The following is a 14,477-nucleotide window of genomic DNA, read 5'->3' as shown; positions in this document are numbered from 1 at the left end:
AACATAATAACGACCGACAGGCCACTGGAGCTCCTACACATGGATCTATTCGGCCCGATCGCTTACATAAGCATCGGCAGGAGTAAGTACTGTCTAGTTATTGTGGATGATTATCCTCGCTTCACTTGGGTATTCTTTTTACAGGAAAAATCTCAAACCCAAGAGACCTTAAAGGGATTCTTGAGACGGGCTCAAAATGAGTTCGGCTTAAGGATCAAGAAAATTAGAAGCGACAACGGGACGGAGTTCAAGAACTCTCAAATCGAAGGCTTCCTTGAGGAGGAGGGCATCAAGCATGAGTTCTCTTCTCCCTACACACCTCAACAAAATGGTGTAGTGGAGAGGAAGAATCGAACTCTATTGGACATGGCTAGAACCATGCTTGATGAATACAAGACTTCGGATCGGTTTTGGGCGGAGGCGGTCAACACCGCTTGCTACGCCATCAACCGGTTATATCTACACCGAATCCTCAAGAAGACATCATATGAACTCCTAACCGGTAAAAAGCCCAACATTTCATATTTTAGAGTTTTTGGCAGCAAATGCTTTATTCTTGTTAAAAGAGGTAGAAAATCTAAATTTGCTCCTAAAACTGTAGAAGGCTTTTTACTTGGTTATGACTCAAACACAAGGGCATATAGGGTCTTTAACAAGTCCACTGGACTAGTTGAAGTCTCATGTGACGTTGTGTTTGATGAGACTAACGGCTCTCAAGAAGAGCAAGTTGATCTTGATGAGATAGGTATTGAAGAGGCTCCGTGCATCGCGCTAAGGAACATGTCCATTGGGGATGTGTGTCCTAAGGAATCCGAAGAGCCTCCAAATGCACAAGATCAACCGTCCTCCTCCATGCAAGCATCTCCACCAACTCAAAATGAGGAAGAGGCTCAAGTTGATGAAGAAGAAGATCAATCAAATGAGCCTCCTCAAGATGACGGCATAGATCAAGGGGGAGATGCAAGTGATCAAGAAAAGGAGGATGAGCAAGAACCAAGACCGCCACACCCAAGAGTCCACCAAGCAATTCAACGAGATCACCCCGTCGACACCATCCTCGGCGACATTCATAAGGGGGTAACTACTAGATCTCGTGTTGCATATTTTTGTGAGCATTACTCGTTTGTTTCCTCTATTGAGCCACACAAGGTAGAGGAAGCCCTTCAAGATTCGGATTGGGTGGTGGCGATGCAAGAGGAGCTCAACAACTTCACTAGGAATGAGGTATGGCATTTAGTTCCACGTCCTAATCAAAATGTTGTAGGAACCAAATGGGTCTTCCGCAACAAGCAAGATGAGCATGGTGTGGTGACAAGGAACAAAGCTCGACTTGTGGCCAAGGGATACTCCCAAGTCGAAGGTTTGGATTTCGGTGAAACCTATGCACCCATAGCTAGGCTTGAGTCAATTCGCATATTATTAGCCTATGCTACTTACCATGGCTTTAAGCTTTATCAAATGGACGTGAAAAGTGCCTTCCTCAATGGACCGATCAAGGAAGAGGTCTATGTTGAGCAACCTCCCGGCTTTGAAGACAGTGAGTACCCTAACCATGTCTATAAGCTCTCTAAGGCGCTTTATGGGCTCAAGCAAGCCCCAAGAGCATGGTATGAATGCCTTAGGGATTTCCTTATTGCTAATGGCTTCAAAGTCGGAAAGGCCGATCCTACTCTATTCACTAAAACACTTGAGAATGATTTGTTTGTATGCCAAATCTATGTTGATGATATTATATTTGGGTCTACTAACGAATCTACTTGTGAAGAGTTTAGTAGGATCATGACACAAAAGTTCGAGATGTCTATGATGGGGGAGTTGAAGTATTTTCTAGGATTCCAAGTCAAGCAACTCCAAGAGGGCACCTTCCTAAGCCAAACGAAGTACACTCAAGATATTCTAAACAAGTTTGGAATGAAGGATGCCAAACCCATCAAGACACCCATGGTAACTAATGGGCATCTCGACCTCGACACGGGAGGTAAGTCCGTGGATCAAAAGGTATACCGGTCGATGATAGGCTCTTTACTCTATTTATGTGCATCTCGACCGGACATTATGCTTTCTGTTTGCATGTGTGCAAGATTCCAATCTGACCCTAAGGAATCCCACCTTACGGTCGTAAAACGAATCTTGAGATATTTGGCTTATACTCCTAAGTTTGGGCTTTGGTACCCTCGGGGATCCACATTTGACTTGATTGGTTATTCGGATGCCGATTGGGCGGGTTCAAAATCAATAGGAAGAGCACATCGGGGACTTGCCAGTTCTTGGGAAGATCCTTGGTGTCTTGGGCTTCTAAGAAGCAAAATTCGGTCGCTCTTTCTACCGCCGAAGCCGAGTACATTGTCGCAGGCCACTGTTGCGCGCAATTGCTTTGGATGAGGCAAACCCTGCGGGACTACGGTTACAAATTAACCAAAGTCCCTTTGCTATGTGATAATGAGAGTGCAATCAAAATGGCCGACAATCCCGTCGAACATAGCCGCACTAAGCACATAGCCATCCGGTATCATTTTCTTAGGGATCACCAACAAAAGGGGGATATCGAGATTTCTTACATTAACACTAAAGATCAATTAGCCGATATCTTTACCAAGCCTCTTGATGAACAAACTTTTACCAAACTTAGGCATGAGCTCAATATTCTTGATTCACGCAATTTCTTTTGCTAGATTGCACACATAGCTCATTTATATATCTTTGATCATATCTCTTCATATGCTATGACTAATGTGTTTTTCAAGTGAATTTCAAACAAGTCATAGGAATATTGAAAGGGAATTGGAGTCTTCGGCGAAGACAAAGGCTTCCACTCCGTAACTCATCCTTCGCCGTCACTCCAAGCAACTCTCCATCTTTGGGGGAGAAAGCAAAAAGACTTCGTCTTTGGTATATTCTTAAACTCATCTGATTATGACCAAAGGGGAAGAAATTACTTAAAGGGCTCTAATGATTCCGTTTTTGGCGATTCATGCCAAAGGGGGAGAAAATATGAGCCCAAAGCAAAAGGACCGCACCACCACCAATTTCAAAAAAACTTCGGGTTTTCAAAGAATTTTATCATTTGGTATCCTATTGTGTTCAAAAGGGGGAGAAAGTAGTATTTCAAAAATGATATATCAAAACCCTCTTGAACACTAAGAGGAGGATCTCATTTAGGGGGAGTTTTGTTTAGTCAAAGGAAAAGCATTTGAAACAGGGGGAGGAAATTTCAAATCTTGAAAATGCTTCTCAAAATCTTATTCATTTGCCTTTGACTATTTGCAAAAGAACTTTGAAAAGGATTTACAAAAGAGTTTGCAAAAACAAAACATGTGGTGCAAGCGTGGTCCAAAATGTTATTTAAGAAAGAAACAATCCATGCATATCTTGTAAGTATTTATATTGGCTCAATTCCAAGCAACCTTTGCACTTACATTATGCAAACTAGTTCAATTATGCACTTCTATATTTGCTTTGGTTTGTGTTGGCATCAATCACCAAAAAGGGGGAGATTGAAAGGGAATTAGGCTTACACCTAGTTCCTAAATAATTTTAGTGGTTGAATTGCCCAACACAAACAATTGGACTAACTAGTTTGCTCTAGTGTATAAGTTATACAGGTGCTAAAGGTTCACACTTAGCCAATAAAAAGACAAAGAGTTGGGTTCAACAAAAGAGCAAAGGGCCATCCGAAGGCACCTCTGGTCTGGCACACCGGACTGTCCGGTGTGCCACCGGACAGTGTCCGGTGCACCAGAGGACTCCAACTCAAACTCGCCACCTTCGGGAATTTCCAGAGGCACTCGCGCTATAATTCACCGGACTGTCCGGTGTACACCGGACAGTGTCCGGTGCGCCAAGGAGGAGCGGCCTCAGGAACTCGCCAGCTTCGGGAAACTCCAACGGCTAGTCCGCTATAATTCACCGGACATGTCCGGTGTGCACCGGACTGTCCGGTGCAACTCCGGAGCAACGGCTATCTCCGCGCCAACGGCTACCTGCGGCGCATTAAATGCGCGCGCAGCGCGCGCAGAAGTCAGGCGTGCCCATACTGGCACACCGGACAGTAAACAGTACATGTCCGGTGTGCACCGGACATGCAGGCGGGCCCACAAGTCAGAAGCTTCAACGGTCAGAATCCAATGGAACTGGTGACGTGGCTGGGACACCGGACATGTCCGGTGTGCACCGGACTGTCCGGTGCGCCATCGAACAGACAGCTCCACCAACGGTCACTTTTGGTGGTTGGGGCTATAAATACCCCAACCACCCCACCATTCATTGCATCCAAGTTTTCCAGTTCCCAACTACTACAAGAGCTCTAGCATTCAATTCTAGACACACCAAAGAGATCAAATCCTCTCCTAATTCCACACAACGCTATAGTGACTAGAGAGAGTGATTTGCTTGTGTTCTTTCGAGCTCTTGCGCTTGGATTGCTTTCTTCTTTCTTGATTCTTTCATTGCGATCAAACTCACTTGTAATTAAGGCAAGAGACACCAAACTTGTGGTGGTCCTTGTGGGAACTTTGTGTTCCAAGTGATTGAGAAGAGAAAGCTCACTCGATCCGAGGGATCGTTTGAGAGAGGGAAGGGTTGAAAGAGACCCGGCCTTTGTGGCCTACTCAACGGGGAGTAGGTTTGCAAGAACCGAACCTCGGTAAAACAAATCCGCGTGTCACACTCTTTATTTGCTTGCGATTTGTTTTGCGCCCTCTCTCGCGGACTCGTTTATATTTCTAACGCTAACCCGGCTTGTAGTTGTGTTTATATTTGTAAATTTCAGTTTCACCCTATTCACCCCCCCCCCTCTAGGCGACTATCACCTGGCCACGTCGTGGCTGTCGACAGTCCCTAGCCCAGTGGCCAAGCTTGCCGCAGTTGTGACAGCCGTCGTCTCGTGCCGGTTTCTTGTTGTCGATGGCGCCGCCTTGGGCACCTCCACGTGCACCACCCTCAGCATGTCCTCGCGCCTCCACGCGCCTTGCGCGGCTTGCCGCGTTTGTGGCCTCGTGTCGAGGACTCCCCCTTCTTCTTGTCACCCTGGCAGGCCTCCCACTGCTCCCGAGTGAGATGTAGCTTCCCGCCGATAGTAATAGGCCCAGAGGGAGCCTGTGGTTCGTCGCCGTCGACCACCTTGAGATGACCTATCGCCTCTTTGATTGTCATCGTGGAGAGGTCTAGCAGAGACTCGATTGAGCGAGCAATCTGCTTGTAATTCTCAGGGATGCAACGGAAAAGCTTCTCAACTGCTCTCTCCTCATCGTAGGTGTCGTCGCCGAACTGCACCATCTTCTGCAACAGAGTGTTGAGGCGGAGAGCAAAGTCATCAACATCCTCACCTGGCTTGAAGATCAGGTTCTCCCACTCCTTGCGAAGTGCCTGCAGTGTGGTCTTGCGGGCACGGTCGCTGCCGATGCGGGTCGCAGCGATGGCGTCCCAGGCCTCCTTGGCAGTCCGCTTCTGGGAAAGCGAAAACTACATCTCGGATGGGACTGCAGCAATGAGGGCTTCCAGCGCCCGCCGATCCTCATGGTAGTCGACGTCGTCGTACCGAACTGCTTCCCACATTTGGCGAACCTGGAGCCGTACCCTCATCACCGTGGCCCACTCGACGTAATTGGTCTTGGTGAGGGTAGGCCACCCACCGCCGGGACCGATGTCCCTGACAATGGCCTGGGCCATGCGGCGACCATGGTACTGATCCGGGGAGGGAGAGTCGTGCCGCCTGTAGAGGCCGCGATCTCCGTCGACTCGGTCGCCGCCGCCGGGAGCACCGCAAGCGCGTCTACGCCCGTCTGGGCTACCGCTGCGTGCGCCTTCGCCCGGAGTGCCATCAGCGCGTCGGCGCCTATCTGGGTTGCCGCCACGCGCCCCCCATGGGGATACGCGGCTGCCCATTATGCCGCTTGCTCTTGAGCTGCTTCCCTCGCCAGCCTGAGCTCTTCGTCGGTGTTGTCGTCGACAGAAGCAGAGCTGCCAGCTCTACTGCTGCGCAGAACCTTGAGCTCTGCTGCGGCCGCACGCGTAGCATCCGCCGCCTCCGTTGCTTCTACTTCTGCTCTCGCTGCTACCAGTTCCGCTGCCGCCAGCCGTGCTGCCCTCGCCGCTGTCGCTGCAGCCGCCGTTGCTGCTCGCTCTCGTTCTTGTGCCGCGGCGACCTCGGCTTCCTGCTGGCGCCGCGCACTCGAAGTGACCGAGCGTAGGGACATAGTGGGCTAGTGAGGGGTCGCTGCGTGTGGAAGATGAAAGGGAAATAGGCTTACTCCTTTTTCCTAAATGATTTTGGTGGTTGAATTGGCCAACACAAATTATTGAACTAACTAGTTTGCTCTAGTTCATAAGTCTTTACAGGTGCCAAAGGTTCACAACAAACCAATACAAGTCAAAGAATAGGGGTTCAAAACAAAGGAGCCAAGTATACCGAAGTGTCCCCTGGTCTGGCGCACCGGACAGTGTCCGGTGCACCACCGGACCGTGTCCGGTGCACCAGGGAACTCGACGCTCAACTCTTCACCTTCGGGAATTTTCAGAGAAGCTCCGCTATAATTCACCGGACTGTCTGGTGCCCCAAGGGAGAGCAACTCTGAACTCGCCAGCTTCGGGAATCCGCTCCGCTATAATTCACCGGACTGTCCGGTGTGCCTGCGGAGCAACGACTACTTCACGCGCAACGGTCGACTGCAACCGCATTCAATGCGCAACAGTGCGCGCAGAAGTCAGAGCACGCGCGGGTGGCGCACCGGACAGTCTACAGGACTTGTCCGGTGCACCACCGGACAGCCAGGCGGGCCTACAAGTCAGAGCTCCAACGGTCGATCCCCAACGGCTGGCTGACATGGCTGGCGCACCGGACAGTGTCCGGTGGCGCACTCCGGTGCGCCATGCGACAGCAGCCCTCACCAAACGACTAGTTTGGTGGTTGGGGCTATAAATACCCCAACCACCCCATATTCAATTGCATCCAAGTTTTCACTCTTCTACACCTTACAAGAGCTAGCATTCAATACAAGACACACCAAAGAGATCAAATCCTCTCCCAATTCCACACAAAGCCTTAGTGATTAGTGAGAGAGAGAGAGTTGTTGTGTTCATTTGAGCTCTTGCGCTTGGATTGCTTCTTTTTCTCATTCTTTCTTGCGATCATCTCAATTGTAATTAAGGCAAGAGACACCAATTGTGTGGTGGTCCTTGCGGGAAGTTTGGTTCCCGTTTGATTGAGAAGAGAAGCTCACTCGGTCCGAGGGACCGTTTGAGAGAGGGAAAGGGTTGAAAGAGACCCGGTCTTTGTGACCACCTCAACGGGGAGTAGGTTTGCAAGAACCGAACCTCGGTAAAACAAATCATCGTGTCTCGCTCTTTATTCGCTCACGATTTGTTTTGCGCCCTCTCTCTCGGACTCATTATTATTTCTAACGCTAACCCGGCTTGTAGTTGTGATTAAGTTTATAAATTTCAGATTCGCCCTATTCACCCCCCTCTAGGCGACTTTCAGAAGAGGCTGTCTCAGACGAAAGGTTGCTCGTCTGAGCAGGAGAGGAAGGAACAGTTGGAGCTCTTGCTGCCGACTGAGTGTAAGGAGAGGCGCGAGAAGAAGATGAGCAAGAGATGTTTAGGCTGCAGGATAGTTTGGTTCTGATACCAATTGTAGGTAGAGGGACTATAACTCTCATCAAGAGGATGACACTATGAGTTGGGACAATTTTCTGTTTATTTCCTCAAACACTACACAATGCCATATCCGTCTAAGGGTTGGGATACATATTTATAGCCCAAGGGACTGCAGCATATGCTTCCTAGAGTTGCGAATATGTTGTCCTACAAACTGCACTAACCACTAGGTGCTGTTGTACTCTAGTCAAAAGAAAAACTGCAGCAAGTTGCTGTCCTCCAAAAGCTGGAAAATGAAAAGTAGATGCCTGCAACACGCTGTCCTTGCAGTCAAAAGACTACTGCTGTGCTGTCTGCCGCAGTCCTTGCTGTCTGCCACAGTCCTTGCTGTCTGCCGCAGTCCTTGCAGTCAAAAACTGTTATTGCTGTTGTCCTACAGCAGAGATGCTGTGCGGACTGTCCTCCACACGAAGACCATATGACTTATTCCATCAGTTTACTTGTGTCCGCCGGAAGAACGATTGCTGGTTGCTGGTGTTTGCATCTTTTCGCGCACAAATAGATAGTGTGTGGTATTGCCTATTTCATTCAGTTCTGCAAAGATAACAGAAGGTTGGGTATAGGCAAATGTCGGGTCAGTCAAGCAAGCATCGGACTGCTCTAAAAGATCACAGAAGATTGGGTATGGAATTGCTTGTTCCATGGAGATTTTGAAGGAATTCTACCAACGAGAGTTGACCTCATGAAAACCTCCCTCATCGAATTCTTGTGTTTTTCCTGCACCTCGTCCAAACATTCGGTCTTGCAGTTTTCTTTATTTGTTCGATCTATAGAGCTACATGATTCAAGGTACTACGGCAATCAATTCCTATGTCTCGAGATTTTTGTGCCAGGGAGGCCATAATCTGTCAGAGACGAAAACAAGAAAGAACTCAACTCAGCTTCTTTGAAGCACATATCACCTTCTTCCTATTCACCTCTTCAGATGAATGCAAGCTCCCAATGCACATATCGCCTGACGTGAACCCCGATCGGCATCAGGAGGCCAACGGAGGACCAGAGCAGGAAGGCGTGGAGCTTGAGCTGCAGCGAGAGCTTGGTCGTGAGCTGCAAGACAATGCAGGCGTCTCAGTCAGCAATACAACCGCACAGCTCTCCTACTGTCTATGAGGTGTTCATGCATATTCCAGTAAAGTTGAACAGAGCCATCAGGAGTGCGTACATACAGGGCATGGAAATTACCACCAAAGGCCTAGCCATCTTGTAGCTCTGCTCTGGATTCGAGTCACCGTGGGTTGGCGTGAGAAGCATGAGAGCCACACAGCCTGCAGATGCGAGCAGCAGTCTTCTTAATGATAAATATGTCTGCAGCTTCAGTCATAACTATACTGATGCATTTTAACTGCAACATCACTCATCACAATAAACATGAAGGACATAAGCTTTAGTTAAAAGACGCTCTGGTTTACTCGCTCCACCGTGTTTCACGGCTCTCCTACTGGTTGCGTTTCGACGCGTGTCTGGAGCCGAACACAAAATTTCTATGCAATTGAACTTTTTCACGTTCCGCTGGGCGCTAGCGGCACAGCGCTCCACCCCTCATCACTCGTGAGCTCCCTCGCCTCCGGTCCACCGGACTTCCTCCCCGATCCTCGCCTCCAGATCTCGTCCCACCGGCCGTAGCCGGACGAGTTCTCGCGTGAGCGAGCACTACTGCTGCCGTGCTGCAGGGTGATGACAGCTCGTCACTTGAGGCTAGCTCCCGTGTGGAACCCTAGCGCGACTGTAGGGCTCACCAGACTCGGCGCCGGTGGCCGTACTAGGACCATGGTGAGGGCCTTGCAGCTTGGTGGCCGTGCGGCCGCCACGCTGAGGTGGTGCACCTGCCACCGCGTCGTCGTCGTCCTCTGCGTGGGCAACCTCGTCGTCGCGCTGCTCGTGGCCCGCGCCATCTAAGCCCCAGGTCCATGGCATCTGCAACCAAGCGTATGTTGTTTTTGCTCTCCTCAGCTCACTGGTAGCCCATTTGATTGTTTTGTTCGAATTAATCTGTCGATTGGGTTCACGCTTGTGACATTAGGCGGGGAGTTGATGTATTCCAGGGAGTAGATGAGCTGGGTGGAGGAGTCTATTCGGATTCGCCGCGCAGCTAAGCTCATCGAGCTTATCGAAATGGTATAGCTGTTCTACAAAGCTCGTGTGTCTGGAATTCTATTTGTTGAGTTGTTCCATGGAACCGCTGATCTAAAGCTTTTGAGACATTGGGTTTTGGCCTCTGGTGTGAGAAGGTGAAGAGGCCGCGCAAGACCTTCGTGAGGGAAGAGAAGAGGCGAAAGGGCCTACTGCTTGAACTGAAGCGGAAAGTTTTACTTGAGATTTTGCAGAGGCTGCACGATTTGGGGAAAATTCTAATACCACGGAACAACGAGGTTTGTATTTCTGATATTGTTTGATTTAGTGCTGGTAGTTAAGTTTTAGTATTTAGTTGACTTACCAAGTTGGAATTATTGCCCGGTGCATCTGGATGATTGCCCTGCTGTTTTCAATACTTGGGTTGGAACGTCGTGCTTCTTTCTGTTGTTTTATGTACTTGGGGTAGAACGTCGTGCTCCTTTTAAGATTCGGAATCGTTTCTCCATGTTGCTCTAATATATTTGAGACTTAGAAGATGCATACGGCCAAATAATATTCAGTTCCCTTTACATTTTCTGAATCTTTCGGTAATCATTAATTTCTCTTTTATTCATGGGAGCATATGTTTTGTTACCAAGATCTGTTGTGTATAGTATGACTTGTCAATGATTTTTAGGTTGTTGTAACTATCTGATATCGTGTTCTTGGGCTGTTACTTGGTTGAAAACGCTACATGAATGTTGTTGGTATCCATGCCTGGAGAGCAAAAACCTATGGTATTTTATCTTGTGTTTCTCTTCTTTTGATTCAGTTCAGTCATTTACTTAAATTATATATAGATATGTGTAGTTGGTTGCATCACACTCATTTTATTCACTTTGGTCCGATAGCCAACTACACTTGTATTTCTTTATTAGTGACGTCCTGTGCTTGAGTCCTTGTGATCTGCGCAGTATGCTGCTGCCACAAAACGTATGTAGCTAGACAAGCTTAATGTTCAATCTGATAGTGATAGAATATGAGAACTCTCTAGAGGTGTTTCGTGTTCTTGATATCAAAATGTTTTAGTTTCAGTTTTCGTGTCCTCAAGGATACGGATTCTGCCTGCCTGTTCATCCCTAATAGCACATTTTTGTTTGGTTTTTTGGATGCTCTCAATTTAGGACCTCCCTAGCTTGGATGGAGCAGACATGTACATTCTGTCCATTTGCTGTTTGCCACCCACACCACCCAAAAAAGCTTTTGAGATATTTATCAAATGATGCAACGATAGAAAAATATCAAACACTAAATTGACTCATAAGATAACGCAAAAATACTTGCTGACAGTTGAATACAAGAACTTCAAATCTATTTATTTGGTTTTTAGCTTCGTAGTCAGCAGCAAGCACAGAACTACTATAAGTCATTATGGTGGCAGGCAGGCTTGCAGCTCCTGTTTCCAGGCATTTGATTCTTCAAATGTCTTGTATATAGTAAGTATTAATATAATCATGCAAAAATAACTAACAAATAAAAAAGGACTGAAGATAACCAACGAAAGCCCAGTATCTTCTCCCTTCTTCAAAGCTTCATCTATCTCTGGGTCACTAGAGTGATTCCTTGCCCCAATCCTGTGTAGTTTGTGGTTATAAAAACATTATGGTTTTAGCACAGGGTCATGGTGAAAGATGGCTTCATGAATTTACCCGCAATTGGCCCACAAATATCTGTACAACAGATGCACTAGCTTGTGCTGCCGCTGCTACTTGTGCGAAAAACAACCTAGAGTGCCATTGTGCAGCAACCTAGATTATTATGCAGCAACCTAGATTATTATGCATAATAATCTGTGCCATTGTATATCACAACGTACAACTTTCAGGTACTGTTTTCCTTTTGAGGTTTCCATGTTATAGAGCACATGCAGGTCGGTTGTATTTCTATCAGGTATCATGTGTTCTGAGAGTGCTTTGATGTCTCTTTTCAAGAAAACTTCATAGTTTTCAGGTATCGTATGTTCTAAGAGTGCTTTAATGTCTCTTTTCAAGAAAACTTCGTAGTTTCTGAAGCAAAAAATGACTTGGAAGGTGACCTGTACAAATACAGAGTGCTCACACCTCTTTTATAGGTTGATACACTTCCTTTTCAGGAGCACATACGCAACTCATTGGCTGTCACCTGTCTTTTCAAGTGCAGCATATAGTTTTGTAGTGTAGAAGATATTGGTGACACCATGAATGCCTTTGATATAGTTTTTAATATGATTGAATAGCACTAGCTACGAACAAGAAAAGTTGACCTTCAGATAAGGGGAACAAGAAAATAGGCTTTATAGCTTATCTGATACATTAGACTGCATCTTTCTTTACCTTGAACGTGGTAATATGCCAATTAGAGACTGGTTGCACCTGGAGCTTGTGCAAGGTGGGTTAGCCTTTGTGTTATTCCTTAGCAGGAGCTAATCATAAGGTGAAGGCTGAATAATGGATACTAATACCAGTGCAAACTAGCTAACATTTGCTTTTGAAATTCATAAGAGGAACCTTGTATACCTACTTGTCGTTTCAATTTTTAATCAGACTAATCTTTATAAGCTCAAAATGTTGATGCCCAAACATCATAATACATGTTCCAGAGGAAGCTATACCATCCTCCAATAATGTCAACTGCTGACTGCATTCTGCCAATTGGTTTAGACAATAGAAATTTGCAAAGGTTTTACCACCAAAATAGATATTAAAATATATCCTATTACCCTCTATTGTGCATTGGGCTAATGTGCAGACAGTTGTTTACTGACTTTACTAAGTTAGGGTGAACCTGCTTTGGCGTTTGGAGAACTGTTGGGCTGATAGACCACTGACAGGAAACTCGTTCCACCTTATCATTTTAAGGAAAAAAATTGTGTGTTATGCTCCTCAGTTCAGTGGCTTTAATCAGCATGATTCACAGGAGCTTCTCGCCTTTTTATTGGACGGTCTCCATGAAGACCTTAACGAGGTTAGATGTAAACTGTAAGAAGAAGCAAAGGATGCAAGTGTGGCCGTCCTGATGAAGTAGCAGATGAATACTAGCTCGAAATGGTTCTTTTATAGTTGATACATGCCATGTCCATATTCTTCGTTTCTTTGTAGTTTCAACATATTATTGTAGGGCGCGTCGCGCCTATTGATCTAGTGGGAATAAAAAAGACTTCGATGTTGAAGAGAAAAGAGATAACGAAGGCAAAAAAAAATTATAAAATTTAAAGCGTGCGCATCCAGGGAATCGAACCCTGGTCAGTACCGTGGGAGGGTACTATGATACCACTACACCAGATGCGCTAACTGTTAGTTGTTCAACATTACTGTTATTTGAAATATAATGTGGGTGATCCCATCCTGACTTTATGCTCGAGAGGAGTCTATAAAGCCTTGTTTGTGAGCAATGATACCATAGGGATTTATGCCCTTGCTAATCTCACACCACTTCATGAGCGCAGAAAGGGAAGAGCCCTCACTATCTATGAGTTCAGTAGCGCACCAACGCACCGCACATATACGACATACCGAACATCCCCGCCACAGTCAGTACTGGACGTGCGACGTCCTGCCTGCTCGTGCTCGATGGACATCTGCCCAACAAGAAGCAAGCGCGCGCCAATCAGTGACGAAGAAACCTAGCAAAACGCACACACGCCATCGCACATCAGATCTGTAATGGGCAAGCCTCGCTGCCTCCATCTATCATACTCGACAAGCACGTATGTCTTGTTTCCTTGGAGGAGCTAGGCAGAGAGGTCGTCATGCTAGTGCGTCCCGCGTCCTAATCATGGTCATGTCATGGCCTCTGAGATGAGGGGCCGGGAAAGAAAGACGCGCGCGCGCTGAGTAAAAAGGGACCAGCAGAGCTCTTGTCGCCATCGACGTACGTCTCGCTGGCTGATCGTGGTCGTGGGTTCATTGTCTACGCAGCGCCGCAGGACTGCAGGAGCGGCGCAATGGGCAGCACAAGCCAAATAAAGAAAAATAATATTCCATTCCGTTGCGGTCGCTGACGAGCTGGTGGAGCCACCTCTCTGTAGTTTTTTTCTTCTTCTCAACTTAGCTACTGATGAGACACGATCGATCGAGTAGACAGCAGACACGTAAAAAGGGAGCTCAATATGCTGCGCCCGGGTTTTTGCTCTGTCGTTAAGATGATGGATGGCCGTGCCGATGACGTTGTCGATCGTGGCTTCAGTGCTTGCCTTTATATATGCAGAATGCATTGCGTCCACGTTCAGTGTACCTGTAGTCTGCTCTATTGACGGTCCACATTCAAGTAGCAAGAGAGAGAGAGCGGTTCTAGAGTTGTCTCTAAAAATAGTGAAGTCAGTAAAGTTTTTTTTTAATTAGCAACCTCGGATGAAGAAATGTTTTAGATAGAATCCATAGACCGTGAAGGGTTATGAAACTTTATAGTTGATAACTTTTCCTACGTGTAATTATCTATCCAAGGGAAATTATGTTTAAATTTCTCACATTTGGAACCCACAAATTTCAAACAGCATTGCATGCATGGATAACCGACCAAAATCAAAAGTTAATTGGAGGTCTCAATGATATTTATAACTTTGTTGTTGAATTTTTTTTTTATTTGGATTTATTTATGGTCTGAAATACTTATTTCTAAATCGAATTAGGAAAATAGGAAGGGAAAGAAAATCTCATATAGACACAAGTGACTTACGGCTGCAGTGGTTAGAGGAGATACACGTGAGGCAGCAGGTAGTGGATTTGATCCCTCCA

The 14,477-nt window shown here is 46.7% G+C and overlaps 1 non-coding gene across 1 annotated transcript; it reads right to left on the bottom strand.

The window, feature by feature from the left end:
- Nucleotides 1-12,960: 12,960 nt before the first annotated feature.
- Nucleotides 12,961-13,031, bottom strand: TRNAG-CCC (transfer RNA glycine (anticodon CCC)). Its single transcript has one exon. It is a non-coding gene; the product is annotated as a tRNA-Gly (tRNA).
- Between the last annotated feature and the right edge of the window lie 1,446 nt (nt 13,032-14,477).

This window comes from Zea mays, chromosome 6, assembly GCF_902167145.1.
Source record: "Zea mays cultivar B73 chromosome 6, Zm-B73-REFERENCE-NAM-5.0, whole genome shotgun sequence".
Classification (NCBI taxonomy): Eukaryota; Viridiplantae; Streptophyta; class Magnoliopsida; order Poales; family Poaceae; genus Zea; species Zea mays.
Note: the sequence above shows the minus strand (reverse complement) of the source record. Positions and strands in the feature narration are given on the sequence as shown.